The sequence below is a fragment of the Podarcis tiliguerta genome (genome assembly GCF_965153285.1).
Source record: "Podarcis tiliguerta genome assembly, chromosome: 9".
NCBI lineage: Eukaryota > Metazoa > Chordata > Lepidosauria > Squamata > Lacertidae > Podarcis > Podarcis tiliguerta.
In genome coordinates, this window is record NC_139542.1 from 38,225,376 (window position 1) to 38,243,109 (window position 17,734).

A 17,734-nucleotide genomic window follows, 5' to 3' on the forward strand; every position below is an offset into this window, starting at 1 on the left:
CTTTATAATTCTGTCTTGTAAGTACCATTTGAGTTATCTTCTCTAGCCGTGTGCTAGGGCCTTATTCAAAAGGAGCTCAGAGGTTGTAATTAGCCTCAGATATCCTCAAAATAGCACTCAAATAGCCTCAAAACAGCACTGGATGGCCTTGGAAAGTTTGAATGGCTTCCACGGGATTACAAAGGGCAGATAAAAAAAGCTCAGGAGAGGAGAGGAGAAAGGGGAGGTTTAAGAATACCTCCAGGTAGCTCCCGGATTCTTTATCAGGCTAAGCTTTGATTTTTCTGAGTGTCTTTCTGTATTAATGTTATTATTCTGTAAAAAGCTCCTACTCACTCTGTTGAGGCTCACAGGAGACTTACTGCCGCCGCCATCTTTCATCAATCAACTTTTATTTTATTTGGTTTGACAAAGATTGCCGGAAGCTAAGATCCCTGCTTAGGAAGCAACAAAACAAGGTAAAACAGGAGAGGACTCTGTCATCTATAGTAAATCTCCACAGATGGCGCTCTTACTATAAAAACACCTTAAAACTCAAGAAATCCCTTTATAGGAAGGAACAATGGGAGGCACTTGATAAGGCGATTAAATCGCGAGATGATAGAAAATTTTGGGCAATAGTAGCACAGGGAGTCTCATCCAAAGGAAAAATTGTAAACAACAGTATTCCATCCGAGGTGTGGTTTCAACACTTTTTCCAGCTATACACACCCTCAAATATTGCTAATTCGAGTCCGTCCCTCCCATTGAAGAATGTTCATCTAGCTAGCTGGGATCCTGTTACGGAATCAGAGTGCCTACAGTTAATTAAAACATTAAAAAATGGCAAAGCTCCTGGTGAGGATATGATCCCCCCTGAGGTATTTAAGTCAAATACCCAATGGTGGGCCATCTTTTTGGCCAAACTTTTTACGGCAATAAACAACACATGTAAAATCCCAGCAAATTGGAAACTAAGTGTGGTAGCCCCTATCTACAAGAAGGGAGATATTCAAGATCCAGCAAACTACCGCCCTGTAAGCCTTCTGGACATCGCATACAAACTTTATACCCGGTACTTATTAAACAAGTTGGTAGATTGGGCGGACCATTCTAACCTGTTCAACCAGGAACAGGCAGGATTTAGAAAGGGCCACAATACGATAGGTCACTGTATGGTACTACAGACCCTGGTAGCTAAATATGCAAAAGCGTATAAGAGCAGACTCTTTGTGGCCTTCGTTGACTTGACATCTGCCTTTGACTCAATCTGTAGAGATAGACTATGGAAAAAATTATATGAAACGGACATTGATAGACGACTTTTAAAAATTCTCAGAGAGTTACACACAGATACTACAGTCAAAATCAGAACTGGGCCATCGGGAACTCTTACGGACCCACTGTCATTGGGGAAAGGGGTCAAACAGGGATGCCTGCTAGCCCCATTTCTTTTTAACTTTTATATAAACGACATTGTTCAGTACATGGCAAAGTACAAGTCATCGGCTCCAGCCCTTGAAGGTAAACGTCTGAATATATTGCTATACGCCGATGACATGGCTTTAATGGCACTCACCCGAAGAGGCTTACGCAGCATGCTGGAGGGGATCGCAGCCTACTGTTCCCATAACTCACTAAAGATAAACTATGACAAAACAAAAATTGTGGTGTTCACTAGAGCTCGCCACACCTTTAGATGGTTTTTAAACGAACATGTGATTGAACAGTGCCCCTTTTTTAAATATCTGGGTGTTACATTTCAGGCTACATCTAGTTGGCTAGCTCACTTTAAGGCTGTAACCATCCTAACACGAAGAACAATTGGTGTCCTGCTTAGTTTCTTCCATACCCGGGGAGGACAATTGGTGATCCCGGCATTAAGAGCTTTTGTTGGGAAAGCTATTCCCCAGATGTTATATGGGATAGAACTCTGGGGGTGGAACCAGAGGCTGTTGGAACGGCTTGAAATTTTGCAAAATTATTATCTCAAGAGGATTCTAGGCCTTCCCCAAGGAACCCCAGCAGCTTTCTTGAGGGTGGAGGTTGGATTACCCTCTGTGTCTGCCAGGGCCCACTTAAGATTCCTACGATTTTACATCAACCTTGCAAATACTTCAAACATCTTATTGGCCAAACAAGCCTTTGTATCTCTTCAAAAGAACACCACTTGGCGTCAAAACCTATCTGAGATCCTGGTTAGATACACCCTACCGGAGTTTAATATTCTCAAACTGTGGAGCCCGGACAAAGTTCGGGAATGGATCCTGGAGAGAGACGCTCTGTTAGATATCACAAAAATACAGAACCCAGCGTCCTCCCACTGGTTTCCCCGTCTGAAAACAGTCAAAACCTGCGCCAATTACTTGGCGAATATCACCAATCCCACCCTTCGGAGAGCTTTCACCATGGCCCGTTTTCAAACCATTCCTACGGCCTATCTGTCAGGCAGATATGCAAAAATCCCAGTAGAGCAGCGTATATGTCCTTGTCATATGAGAACCAAAGAGGATCTCACACATTACATGTTGTATTGTCCCATCTATTCGGCCTTCAGGGATGTGATGTTACAAACTATTCCCAAATCAATAGCCAACTCTGAGGACCAAGTAAAGTTTTTATTGGTGGACGCTGATCCACGGATTTCTCACGTGGTAGCGGTCTTTGTGGTGAAGGCTATGAAAACTAGGGTATGGTTCCTGGATGAAATGGTGAGGTCCCTCCCATTGCTCCCCTAACCTGTTGCTGTATCTTCTTCCCTGAAAGGCGGGGGTTTTTGGGTAGTTTCTTCGCTGGGACAGCATGGCATGAATTTTAGCTTATTTCTATAATTTTATTGTTTATCTTTTAATAATGTTTTATGGTATTTTGTGTAAAGGCATGGACCTCACAAATCTAATAAACTTGCTTGCTTGTTAATGATAATGATTAACACTCTCAAAGGACAGTGGTTCCCAATTTTCCCCACCATTGGGCCTTTTGATAGTTGCTGAGGGTCTTGGTGGAACACTTAATGGTTTTTCTGCCTATTGTAGCAATTATAATAATGTGCTGTGCTCAGTGTTAGAAATTCACCAGGTGCATTTTGCAACTTGTACTGGTCTAGTTGCAACAACATGGAGATCTCTGGATCTGGATCTGGATCTGGATCTGGATCTGACAACTGACATTTCCATGTGGCTGTTCCCTTCAGCTTTCTTAAGCAGGTAAACAGAAGAACTTATTTATTGCATTTATATCTCACCTTTTTCCCCAATGAGTGCATAGTTCATCCCTCCCCCATAGTTAATCCCTACAGTGACCTTGTGAGCTAAGTTAAGAGGCTGTGATTGGCCCAAGGTCACCCAATGAGCTTCATGACTTGTGTGGGGATAGGAACCCTGGTCTCTCAGGTCCAGGTCCGATACTCTTCACCACTATACCACACTGGCTTCCTAGAGAACTTCTGCTATAGGGCAGCTATATAAATTAAGTAGGTAAATAAATGGGAAAAGCAAAAAATGGGGAAAGCAAAATTTTCCAGAATTTGTTTTACAATATTCTGAATTTTTTATTTGATGTTTTAATGTGTTGTAAACTACTTCTATAAATGGTATAGAAATGAAATGAATAATCATAATAATCATAATAATCATAATAAATAATAATAATAAATGTTATTGCAAAAAAACCTAATGCCTAGGCATTCTGTTGTAGTGACCATAACCTAGGTTTAAGGTGCCGTTTGGTGATTAGTTTATATATCTGAGTTCCTAACATCAATGTGGAACATAGGAAGCTACTTTATGCAGAGTCAGGCTATTGGTTTGACAGTCTAGTTCAGTGTTCTATACGCCGACTAGCAACAGCTTTCTAGGGTTTCAGGCAGTCTATCCTAACCCTACCTGGAGATGTGAGAATTGTGCCCAGGACCTTCTGCATGTAAGGCAGATCCCCTTTATGGCTGGGTTTTGACCATCCCCAAGGGTGTAATATAAGAGAAAAGCAGCCATTTTGAGGGAAAGCCACCCAGAGTGGCTGGGGAAACCCAGCCAGATGGACTAGTTATAATATTATATTATATTATATTATATTATATTATATTATATTATATTATTATTATTATAATTTGCTTTCAATCTGTAAATGGGAGAAAGCGCCTGAGGTATTGTGCTTCAATACAAGACAGTTGGCATTTCCCCTTTCCTCCCCCCCCCCCCGGTTTCCTTGCCTTAAATTAGATTTGCAGGGGTGGGTGAAGATCTCATGAAACAAAACGCTGGGTTTTATAACTAGTTTGCTTTTAGTCAGTACAAAGTTCTTTCTCGTTTCAAAGCCCTTCGGGAAATCACTCTGGGGAATTTTTGCCAACAAGATTAATAGGATTTACTCCAAACCATTAAAATAATAATAATCCACAGAAATATAGATTAATAGTCTGCTATGCTTTTTCAAAACTGTTGGGCAGTATAAAGGTCAAATAATAGTTAAATATAATGTGAGGAATGAATGATAAATAATGCCACTAATACCATGAGACTTCTCTTTTTTGGGATGCGGGGGCTTGGATTCTGATTTTGTGCATGTTTAGGTAGAAATGGGTTCTTAGGTAAGGACGCGGGTGGCGCTGTGGGTTAAACCACAGAGCCTAGGACTTGCCAATCAGAAGGTCGGCGGTTCGAATCCCCGCAATGGGGTGAGCTCCCGTTGCTCGGTCCCTGCTCCTGCCAACCTAGCAGTTTGAAAGCACACAGTGCAAGTAGATAAATAGGTACCGCTCTGGCGGGAAGGTAAACGGCATTTCCGTGTGCTGCTCTGGTTCGCCAGAAGCGGCTTAGTCATGCTGGCCACATGACTCGGAAGCTGTACGCCAGCTCCCTCGGCCAATAAAGCGAGATGAGCGCCGCAACCCCAGAGTCGTCACGACTGGACCTAATGGTCAGGGGTCCCTTTACCTTTACTAGGTAGAAGCAGGTCTTATTGACTTCAGTAGGATTAACTCCAGAATGCATGTGTGTATAATTTTATCCCAGTAGAGCAATCTTATGACCCTGCTAAGATGCTTGGTCCTTTAGAGTGCGTTGTTGTTGTTATATTATATTTCCACAGTTTTAGGAGGCATAATATTGACATTAATACATTATCATTTAAAATGGGGAATTGTAAAGGAACTCTTACTGTCTGGAGTAAGACAGTCCTACCCTTCTCCATCTGATACAACTGGGGAATTGCATTGTCATCTTATAAAATTTAGGTGAATAAAGATGACACATATTTGAATGTAGAAAGGTTTTCAGCTGAATACAGTGGAAACCTGGTTCTCAAACGGCTTAGGTATGAACAATTCGGCTCCTGAACACCGCAAACCCGAAAGTAAGTGTTCCGGTTTTCAAACGTTTTTCAGAAGCCAAATGTCCAACGCAGCTTCCACTTGAGTGCAGAAAGCTCCTGCAGCCAATCGGAAGCCTTGCCTTGGTTTTCAAACATTTCGGAAGTCTAACAGACTTCCAGAACGAATTATGTTCAAGAACCAAGGTACCACTGTACATTTAAAATATGAATCTCAGAACTGTTCAGTATACTGATATTAATTATACATTCAACACTTTCCACCCAAGATCTTTTAAAATGCTGTCTTTAGTAGGTGCAAGATGGAAGTTTTGTGAAGACTGTATATATTTTTACACCACAGGGCAAATGAAACACAGGGAACAGCTTGATTTCTGCCTTGTTATGAAGAATAAACATGAGGGTATAAGGTTGTTTAACCTCTGTTCTCACTTAAATTTCTTGTAATTACTTCAGGCCTAATGGGAATACTACCACATGCAGTTACTGGACCTAAACAACAACCTCTCATTATACACAGCTATCAAGTGTTGATGATATTTGGCTGCTAATAACATTAAGGGTGGTTTGTGCCTTAACAGGGATTTTTGTGTGTGTGAATTTACTTAATGAAACAGAACTGATAGTACACTTTGTCCATATATGCACAAATTGGCTCATGAGATAAATATACTGGCATACCTCACTTTATTGTGGGTAGTTTTATTGTGCATCATAGATAGTGCTTTCTTTTACAAATTGAAGCACTGGAGGAGCTGCTGGTGCTGCTGGTGGATTGGAGACAAGGCTACAGGAGCCTGCCCAGCTGTTCCTTATGAGGATGCAGGTGTCTGATAAGTCAGCAGCTACCAACATCAAGGCAGTACCCTCCATCAGCCAGAAGATTACAACTTGCTGAAGGCTTAGATGATGGTTCACATTTTTTTAGCATTAAAAGTACATGATGTTATTGCACGCTTAATAGACTACAGTGTAGTATAAACATAACTTTTATATGTACTGGGAAACCAGAAAATGTGTGTGACTCGCATTTTGCGACATTGTGGTGGTCTGGAACTTGAACCCACAGTATCTCCAAGATTATGCCTGTTCTTCTGTTCTGTACACAGTTGAACACATTTTAGCTCTCTCTGTGTATGCAGTGAAACGTTTTATTTACCTTCCTTGTTTGGAGGCAGTTTGAGGATGTTAGATTCTGCTATTGCACACATCCTCCTGCCTAGCTTAAAAATGTGGAGGAGTCTGTGAAAACCACAACAAAAGTTCATTCGAGGTGTTGCTTATTAAATATGATTTATAGAGATTTGTCAGTTGTGTCTCCGCGCTGCAGCTGGAATACTAGACAAGCATACCATCTAAATAGCCAGTTATACGTATCCCACATACAAGAGGGGACTGGACGATTACTGACTCATTTAATGAAGATAGAGACATGCAGAATTTCCAGCTAGCAATATTCTGAGTCATTCCACCAAGTTTCATTTTAGTACACAGCACACAGGGAAGGCACTTTAAAACACGCCTTCATTATTTGAGTATGTGGTATGTTAACTGTCAACACAAAGTATTAAGATGCTTACGGAAGTGATAAATATATGTTCAGAGGTTTGGCTCTTTAAAATATGAAATATTTACAGTGCATTCCTGTGTGTGTCAACGCAGACAGAAGCCCTAAGGGACTGACTGCCAAGTAAATTTCTATATACTGTATTTACAGGGTTGAAATCCCTTTGTAACTAAACAAGGTAAATTTTGGATACTTCTAGAAATTTAGATAGTCATTTGAAAGTTATGAAGAATGTTTGCATGTTACCTACAGTATATAAAAAAATAGTTTATTGTTTTTGATACATTTAGAAATAGTTTGGAACTTCACTGGTTGAATCCATAGCGGTAAAATTCATCCTTTCCTCAATTGAAATTGTGATTTCTTTGTATCAAATGGGTATTGAGGGGCAAGTGATTAAAATGTAATTTAATACTGTACAAGACTAGTGTAATTATATTATGTATCCATCACTTATCAGTGCTTACATAAACTTGTGAGAATGTAGTCTAATACTCATAACCAGTAAATGGTTCTAAAAGGGTTTTTTTTAATGAGTTAACACTAATCTAAATTTATTGAGTTAAATATAAGACATCATAGCGTATGTCAGTTTGTGCACTGTTCACTTAGCACAATATCATTTATTAAATTAGCACAATGTTTTATTAGAAATACGACATTAAAGAAATAGGGCTCGCTGAATTGTGAATTTATATGGCTTATGTCTCACAGGTCTGTAATAAAGTACAAGTGGGGGCCATTTTAGGTGCGTCCACCAATGTGTGGGTCCTTTTGGACCTGGAAGAGGGATGAAGGGGGTGTAACCGGCTTTTGTGTGCTCTGCTGATGTCTAAAGGGGTGTAACGCATTCTGCTAGTGTGCGCGGGCGCCAGGAACAGAATCCCTGCCAGTATATATGAATAAGTGGTTATGATGTGCAGAATATCATTCTTCCCACTGAGCTGATGAACAAAAACTGTAAAGTTGTCATCTTGAGCCAGAGTTACTCATATTAAGTCAATTTTTAATTTATGATAGGAGCATAATGAAGCTAATATACAGTAAGGCAGCATGCTGGATTTTATTCAGTTGATGACTTGGCATCTCACATTATGATTGTACATAGAAAACAAAGTCTTTATTCCATTGGGCAATATCCAGCATCACACTGGTGGATGCTATGAAATTCCCTGCTTCTCTTCTCTCCCCCCCCCCCTTGCAACCTTGAGTTTCTCCTTCCATTCTGCAAGCAGTCTGACAGCACTGGAAGTCACCCAATTGTGTGTAACTTCAAATATACAGCACCTAAAGTTGTGAAGTCATGTACGCTTGGTTTTCTGGAGAAGGATAATGGTGAGGGAATTGATTAATGCCTCTAGTTATAATAACTGAGCTGCTTTTTTTACATACCTATTAAAATCCTTCATTTGCAACAATGTGGAAAGTGTCACCAGGCAAAGTGAACCAAAAATGTTATTTCAAAACTGTTATCACAGTTAATGTGCATTGTGTCAAAAAGCTGCTGCTCTGACATTGGATTAAAAAAAGCAGGGCTTCCCTATATGCTGCCAGGACAAGTGTGCAGCCAGGAGGGAATAAGTACATTCCTGACCTTTGGCTTGGATCCAATTTCAAGTTCCTCCTTTCTCACCTCTCTTGTCTCATGAGACATTTACAATTGTTAAGTCATTTGGCCTAAAGTCAGAAGCCTTTGGTTTTTTTCAGAAGGTCATAGTGGAGTGCTTTTAGACTTGGGTTGCTAATGCACTAAATTAAATGACTATGTGATTCTGTGTAGATACAGCCTTTAGTTATTTTTGAATAACCTTTTTTTATTGGGTTTTATAAACAAGGATCATATGAGTAATAAATGATGCAAATAAACAGACCAAATCTTCTCATATCATTTGTATAGCACAAAAATAGCATAATAAATTTGCAGTAATATCTACAACGTATGGTTCAAAGTGAAGATAATAATTTAAATTTAAATTTAGATCAATCAGATTGAGCCAAATGCTGATGAGGGGATTGTTCCTTTTTTAAAAAAATACTGGCATGTGTTATAAAATTAAACCACACTGGAGTAAAGCCATCTTTCTTGATCCGTCCATGTCTCCACCGTAGTTTTTGTTGATCTCTCAAGGAATGCTGTTTCCTAAACTGTTTTGTACCAATTGTTTATTGTTGTGCCAGAAAGGTCTTTCCAGTGTCTGCTTATGGTGTGTCACACTGCTTGTAATAAATGGCTTATTAATTCTACACTATGTAAATCTAGGTTGTTGTCTTGAAATATATTTCATAAAGCTAATTATGGGTTGACTTCCAATTGTTTCATTATTTTATTAATTTCTTGGAATTACAAATTCCAGAAAGGCTGGAGTTTTGTACATTCCTGCCACATGTGGAGATGTGTGCTGGGTCTGGAGCAGCCCTTTCAGCAATGTGGTGAGGCACCAAGATGGATGGCTAGCTTCCTAGGGGTATCACCTATACAGTGGTACCTCAGGTTAAATACTTAATTTGTTCCTGAAGTCTGTACTTAACCTGAAGCACCACTTTAGCTAATGGGGCCTCCTGCTGCTGCTGCGCCGCCGGAGCACGATTTCTGTTCTCATCCTGAAACAAAGTTCTTAACCTGAAGCACTATTTCTGGGTTAGCGGAGTGTGTAACCTGAAGCGTATGTAACCCGAGGTACCACTGTATATGAGTGTTAGGGTTAATTTCCTATTGCTGAAGGGTTTTATTTTGTCCAAAGTCTGTTCCATTGATCTGGGTCATGTTCATAGCCAAAATCGGGTTGAGTGATCTCACTTATGCACTGAGTATAATTTTATAGATTGCGAATATTATACCTGGGCCTGGGCCTTTTCCATATTACAAATCTTTCAAATGGCTAGTAATCTTGTGGCTGCCTTACTGGTAATTAGGTTAGCCCCCCCCCCCCCCAAATGTGGATATGGTGGCGTAGCAGCCAATAGATTTGTAAGTTTCCTAGTTTAGTCCACATTTCTTGGTCTAATAGCAGTGTATTTTTGTTATAAAAGTCACATAACTAGTATAGATCTTTTGCCCTCCGTCCAGTCACATAAATTTGTCGTGAAGTGTTTGCTGAACAGCTTCAGCAAAGCCCCACTGTGCCTCCGGCTTGTGAGGAGACCCTCCCCGGAGCTTGAAGAAGTCAAGCCTTTCTTTAATAAAAGTGGTTTCTTGCTCAGGAGAAATAGGGAAGATATCATCCTGCTTCTGTGGTTCATCCAAGCAAAGGCATACCATCTTGTCTGTTAAGGGAACTGTGGACTAAATTAATAATACGTGCAGGCACAAATATATTTCAAGAAGTATGGCCTGCCGGTAGAATCCTGCAATAGAATAGCCAATAGGGACAATAAGGGAAGTGAATATCGGTTCCAGTCTAGTTTCAGTTTTTGCTTAGAAAGTTCAAGAAAAACCAGTTCTGTTATTCAGTGTACGTACAATGCTGTGTGTGAAATAAGATTGCCTTCAGAATGTGACCAAAGAGTTTAGGCAGATTTTCATTGTAAATGTATGACTATGCTTTTCTTTTAAATTTTTTTAAAATAAATGGCTGCCTTGTTATGATCTGAATTCAATTTTCTAGAATCTTTTCCAGCAGTTTCTAGAAACTGTTTTTGGTATGTGTGGTTGGAATGGCAACTTCAATATATCCTGTAGATGAAAAGTTATATTGAAACATGACTTTTGCTGCAAAGCTCTTTTAAAAATGAAACAGATCAACACGTGCTTCAAAAATTATAAATCTTTGGTAACCAGAATCTGTGCATATGGAGCTATATCTCTAGCTTTTCTGTGCAGTAAGGAAACCTGGTTTTCCACCCCCCAGAAACTAGAGCATAATATAAGTTTAGGACAAAACTGTAACTTACTATAATAGATGTTGGTTAGCATATTTGTTTACAACGTTGTAGGTTGGTTCTTGAGACAGCCTCCAAAGATAATGGCCCAGACTTGATGTCGGCTGTAATGTTGTAATCATTCTTACTGAATTAGAGTGATTGCACTGAGTAATCAAAGTAACCCCTAGGTGCTTTTGTATAGGTTGATTAAGACATGTGCTTCCTAAGCATTTACATCCTTTGATGTTTGATAGCTATTGAACAGGTACCAACTTACTGGATGGGGACTGAAAGATTAAAATAATTATAACAGAGTGCGTAAAAAAGGAAGTGTGGCCGGTACAGAGAAATAAATCTGATTTTTTTCAGCTAGTTGGCAAGGAGGTGTAATGTAAGGACTTCAAGGGCATGTTATGGCTTTGAGGGACCTGATGCTGTCTTAAAGACTAGAGTTGTCTAGGTGATTCCTGCTGAACCTAGAGTTTCCCACCATGCTGACAAGCAGGGCCGGATTTACGAATAAGCTAAACAAGCTATAGCTTAGGGCCCCACTCTCTTGGGGGCCCCAAAAAAATTAAAGAAAAAAAACACCTGGATGTACATTTCCAAATATAAGATAAAAAGCAAAATAAAACCTGCATACAGCAACAGTGTTTTGTGTTGAGTAGGCTCCCATGATGTAAGTAATGGGCCCCGCCTGCTAGCCTGCTCCCTAAAATATCACTGGTTTGCTCATTTCTATATACAGTGGTACCTTGGTTCTCAAACTGAATCTGTTCCGGAAGTCTGTTCCAAAACCAAAGCGTTCCAAAACAGTGACAATTTGTTGTTGACAAAGGACAGCTGGACATATAAAGGGCCCCATTACTTTAAGTAGCTTAGGGTCTCATCAAACCTAAATCCGGCCCTGCTGACAAGTTAGGAACATGAACCAATATGAACATGAAGATGCTAAGATATATTCACAAACCTTTGTTTGCTTTGCTCAGTTGGCAATCATGTGAGAGCTTGTTTGTGCTTCAGCAGAGTTTTTTCTAAAAAATCCCACCCACCTACCCAATAGGAGAGGACAGATCTGTTTAATTAAAATATTGCCATGCAATTTGCTACTGAGCTCTATAGGTGGGTTTTCTTGGGGGGGGGGGGGATGAATTGAAATGTTTTGTTGAAAGTATTACTATTTAAAGTAGGTTAGTGTGGGTAGTGTAATTTGGAATGAAAAATTACAGCTTTCGCTGGAAATTTTTCTCATGCCCTAGAGCAATGGTTCCCAAACTTTCCTCTCCACAGGCCACTGGAAAATTGCTAAGGATTTTAGCAAACCACTAAATGAAGGTAGCAATTGTATCGCGCTGTGCTAGACGCTGTATTATTTTAGATGTCTTTTTATAGCTTCTTTTATTTATTTTATGGTATTACAATTTAAATTCTAAACTGCAGTACAATAAAATACAATACATAATTTGTATTCCACAAAACTCAAATGGTATAATACGATATAAGAAATAAAAAACCAGTGAAATACAATAAGATCAATATGAATATTAAATGCATTGGATGCTCTTTCTCACATTGTCAGCCACAAATTCACAGACACACCATGGACCACCTGAATGAAGCTCAATGACCACAGTTTGGGAACCTAATGTTAATTTTTTGTCCCAGTACACTACAGATATTCAACCTGAAATATTTGAGTGAGGGAAAGTTAAAAACATCCTTAATGTGGTGTTAGGTAGAATATTTTTACTAGAAGACTGCTTGTAAATATTTAAAGACATTAGCGTTTACTTCCTTTACATTGTTTACGTTGAAGAAGAAAAAAAACCCTCAGCAACTGAAAACTGTTGACATACTAATAAATGTTTAGTAACCAAAGAACTGTGCATGATATGCAACTCACATACTGGTTAGGATTAATCACCTGAAAAATATTAATTACAACTTTGAAATTGCCAAGCTTGGCTAATATTGTATTTGCAACTGACATTCATTTAATCATTGCTACTAATGAATGTATGAAAAGAAAATTCTGCAGCAGAATAAAGCACTGGAGATTATGTTTTAGCAAATTTTCAGTGGAAAATTGTATGCATTACGTCACTGCTGTTTGTCTCTGATAGCAATTACTTCCCTGGTGAGCGAAGAAGTAGAAAACAGGTACTCTGCTAGTGCAAGTAGCTAGAATATTTGGCCTGAGTGTGGAAATTAATGTTCAAATTCCCACTTCCCCAAGAAGCTCATTGTGCCTGTCGCCTTGGGCGTGTTGCTATCTGTCAGCCTAATGTATTTCAGAAAGTTGCTGTGAGATAAAATGGGAACCCCATGTATGGTGCCTTGACTGTCTTGTTAAGAAAGGACAAGATAAACTATCATGGCCTCCTTTCCTATCTGTCTTGTGCTGCCACAGCTATTACAGGTACACATCCTATCTCTTTAAAGATTGGACCGCCAGCGTACGTTGTTCAGTGCTTCAGTTCCTCCTTGGAAAAGCCATGCCACTAAATTGCACATGTGGCCTTTCCATTTCCTGTTTGCTGAAAATGGCAAGCAAAAGCAGGTTGAATGCAATGTGTTTTATTTCTTTTAATGGGGAGTAGCTCTTAGGATACTGAGTTGTAGTCTGTTCTTCATCTGTTCCTATTATTACTACTACTACTACTACAGTGGTACCTCAGGTTACATATGCTTCAGGTTACATGCGCTTCAGGTCACACACTCTGCTAACCCAGAAATAGTGCTTCAGGTTAAGAACTTTGCTTCAGGATGAGAACAGAAATCGTACTCCGGTGGCGCGGCAGCAGCAGGAGGCCCCATTAGCTAAAGTGGTGCTTCAGGTTAAGTACGGACTTCAGGTTAAGTACGGACCTCCAGAACAAATTAAGTACTTAACCCAAGGTACCACTGTATTTATATACTGCCCTTCATAATAAGATTTCAGGGCAGTTCACAGAAAAAATACAGGATAAAAACAAGTAAAGAATTAAAACAAAATATGTAGCAAAACAATGACCCTCCCTTCCCACAGACACGTTTAAAAGGCTGTGGAATATTAATTAGTCAAAGGCCTGAAGAAGAAGGTTGTCTCCTGGCGCCTAAAAATATATAATGAAGGCGTCTCTCTCTGTGTGTGTATATAACCAGAAGCAAGTCCTTCGATGCCTTTCTGGCTGTTCTTGTGGGACATCAGAGAACAATGAAGCAGGGGTTTAACCATATTTTTCTGGTTTGGATATAATGGAAAACTGGTTTAACAAGCCAGAATATCAACACCAAAGCTGATTGTTTGAAGGAAGGAGTATGCACATGTTGAGACCTATATGTATCTTTTCTGTCCAGTAATGAAAGCTAATTTTCATTATGCACGTACAGAGCTAAAGAGAACATGACTCTTTCTGCCTACCTTCTGCTAAAATGGGCAAGGAAAGAGAGGAGGAAATGTGCAGACACACAGCTCCCCCCACCCATATTATTATTTTTACTTATTAATACAAAGAACAGCAATTAACATTCAACAACTCCATCACCACTCAAGTATCAATTTATTATAGTAAACTTTTAAGTCCTTTTAGTTTTTAAACAAAGATATCATACACAAGTTTCTATGTGCTGTTGGACTCTTGTAACCATGTTCTATCGTTGTTTCCTAAGTAGTAAAACTATGCCACGTTGATTAAAAAAAGTTGTGTCTTGTTTTTGACCCGATAAAGCAAGCCAAAGTTCTTTTATTTCATAGGACATTCTTGTTTACAAACATTGACAAGGAGTACATGATTTCCCTTTCTAAATTAATATAAAGAAATAGGTATTTGGTTGCAGGAAGATTTAAGTGTTCCCGGAACAGTGTTGTTCAATTTTTTTAAAAAAACCAGTGCGTTTAACTTGTTTTTAATGCAAATCATTTTTTTCTCTACCTTGATTTAGATGTAAGGATTGGTGGAGTAAATAAAGAAAGCACATAGGCAAGGTCGAATGAGGGCTTCTAACCCATGTGCAAAACCAAATCCAGATTTTGTTGCTTGGATGATCTTGGCATGAGGCCACATGATGCTTTGTATTAGATTTCAGTTTAGTTAGGCCTGTTGGCATAACACAAAGCTATGTAGCGGCACCATTATTTTCTAGAGTTAGTGGCATGGAAGGCACTTGCCTTTTCAATCGCTTACAAATGTAATTGGTGGAATTTATGTGAAATGGCGAAGTTGCCAGAATAGCCCAACAACCTAATCAATCATGCTTCTCATACAACTTCTAAATCAGCCTTTCCCAACTTGGTACATTCCAGCTGTTTTGGGCTGTTCTGCGTTGGCTGGGTCTGATAGGAGTTAGTATCCTCCATCTGTCTTAGACCAAAAGTTGGGCAAGATTGTTCTAGAATCTAGGTAATATTGTTTTGGAAACTGATACCTTCCCAGTTTTTATGCAAAGCATGTTGATAAAAACCTGCACATGGAAATGTATGTTTATGAGATATGCCTTATGTTTGTGACTCACACATGGGGAAAATTGAGATGAATGGGTAGACTTGTAGACTTGATGTGTAGTTAATTTGCTCCTTCCTTCCATGCCATTTTTAAAATTAATATATCTTCAAGCCTGACATCTTTTTGCTATATATATCTGTGGCATCACAATAATGATCATTTTGTCTCATTGAAGTTGCTGGTATATATTTTATTTGGCTTACCTTGAAAATGGAAAAGTGTGGATTGTGTGTCCATTTGAAGCTAATGTTTTTGGCTACTACAAAGTTACATTTTTCCTGATTACGGTATACTATAGCAAATCTATTTGCCTCAGGGAGCTACAGATCTGGAATTACGGATTTCCTAGGCAGATTTTTTACCTTAAAAGAAACTTGATTAATGAGTGATCAATTTAGGCATTGGGTCAGGTAGGAGGAGATATGGGCCAGAAAGCCTTTTCTTTCCTTTGTGTTTTTTAAGGTCAAATTCTGTTATAAATTGAGTTGCAAATGAACGCTGTATATCTGGTAGAAATGAAAGATGAATTGATATAATTAAAGAGAGGCTGTTCTAAGAGCTTCTGCTAAATGAATTCTCAAAGAAGAGCTGCGGTTTCCTGAAGTGAAAAATTAACAAGAGAGTGCTCTTTGCATTTTAATGGTGCATAGTACGGTAGAATTGTTAGCTGAAGCCAAAAGCAAGCGCTCCAATATTTTGAAGGTGGGAATGGAGGGTGCCTCTACTTTGGTTTTCAATTCTGTCTGTTGCAAGATACTGAAACAATACATGAGAATATAAGTAGTTAAACATTCTAGATTCCATGTATTTTTGGAGCATTCTGCATGCTGGTGTTTCTATGTTTCAGCAGTATCCCTGCATCTCTCCAAGTCCTCTGGTTTATTCTGCAGAGAGAAATGATATGGGAACTCTAACCAATTAATTTCTGAGCAATAAGCAGTGCTCTGGATCCTGACCTGAGAATAGCATTAATGGGTCTTTTACTATTTTCTGTGGAGAAATACTGTCAAATAACTATCCATCAAATATGATATATACGATGGATAAACATGTCATATGTTTTTCTTTCACTGTTCTTATGACTTGTTCCATTTCTCTGATTTGCAAGTTGGGTATTGTCTAGGGAAGAAGAACCAACATACTGTACAGACCCAGAAATTTAAAGAAGAACCAAGGAATAAACAGTTAGTGTTTGCATAGGAATTGGAAGGAGAATGATGTAAGGCAGAGGTAACTAATGATGATTACTGTTTTCCCAGTCAATCTCTTTTGGGCATATTGCTGTTAATGGCTCACCATCTGAATCATAAATGTATGTATGCAAATCCTTTAAGGCTCATGGGTGATGCTCAAGCTACTTACAAACACAGGACCAATATAGAAAAGGATTAAAGATTTATCATATGTTGTTATTGGTCTTTATTGGCATACGTTTAAGCAATAAAATCATACAAAGTTGTCCAAATACATTGATAATCCAAACACTAGATAGCCACCATTGAATAAATCAGGCAACTTTAGCTTTAGCTTAAATTCCCTGAAACAATCTTGGTAGTTTCAGGAGTATCATCCCTCAACAAATACTGGATTAAAGATTCTTTGTGAATCAATATTTTAAGATGTAAAGGAGTCACTAGGAGATTTCTGTGAAGGGCTGTATCTGGTGTTTTCTTATTACAGGAGCAGAATCTGTTCTGGAAGGGGATTTTTTGAAACCTTCTGAACAAAACAGATGAAGGGAATGCATTTAGACGAGCTAGCATAAAAGCTCTGCGATACAATGGAGTATCTAAATTGTAAAAGTAATTACCTTATATACTTGTGCATAAGTTGACTTTTTCAGCACATTTTTTATGCTGAAAAAATCCCCCTCGGCTTATACTCGAGTGAGGGTCCCACTTACCTGCGGTCAGCAAACTTTTTGGGGAGGGGGCCGGTTGACCGTCCCCCAGACCGCGTGGTGGGCTGGACCATGTGTGTGTGTGTGCGCGCGTGCGCACACACACGCACTGGAAGGGGCTTCTCTCTCCCCCCCCCCAGCCTACCTATGATACGAGAGGCGGCGGCGGGACCAGTGGCGAGAAAGGGCTGGCTGGCTTCAGAGAGGCGCTGCCCTCCGCTCTGTCAACCACGGCTCCTGCCTGCGCTTGCAAGCGGCAGAGGTGGGCGGCAGAGGGATGAAAGCAGCCCTTTCTCGCCGCTGGTCCCACCGGTGCCACCCACCTCTCGCAAGGGCAGGCACAGGAGCTTTGGATGGGAGAGGCGCTGCGCTGTGCCTCTCCCAAACACGGCTCCTATGCCTGCTTTTGCGAGCAGCAGAGGTGGGCAGCGGCAGAGGAGATGGGATGAGCGGGCCGAAAGCGTTTCTTCTGTTCTCCTGCACGCTGGCCGCCTCTGTGTTGTCTGTGCCGTACTGGGTAAGAACCTGCCCGCTTCTGTGTGCTGGTACTTGGGGCACACCGCATCCTTGTCAAATGAATGTCGGATGCGGCCGCTCTTCTTCTCCTGTTCTTCT

The 17,734-nt window shown here is 39.8% G+C and overlaps 1 protein-coding gene and 1 long non-coding RNA gene across 3 annotated transcripts in view; both read left to right on the plus strand.

The window, feature by feature from the left end:
• LOC310685468 overlaps positions 1-17,734 on the plus strand; it is a 190,912-nt gene that overhangs the window by 113,999 nt on the left and 59,179 nt on the right. The window lies entirely within an intron of this gene.
• The window catches only part of FHIP1A (FHF complex subunit HOOK interacting protein 1A), an 85,157-nt gene that overhangs the window by 8,244 nt on the left and 59,179 nt on the right, over positions 1-17,734 (plus strand). Inside the window, exon 1 of one of the 2 annotated variants that reach the window (XM_083457209.1) lies at positions 16,350-16,449. The exons of the other annotated variant lie outside the window; for it this stretch is intronic. The gene's annotated coding sequence lies outside the window, so the exon portion shown is untranslated. Of the gene's footprint in view, positions 1-16,349; positions 16,450-17,734 lie in introns of those variants that run through there. 2 annotated transcript variants of the gene reach the window in all.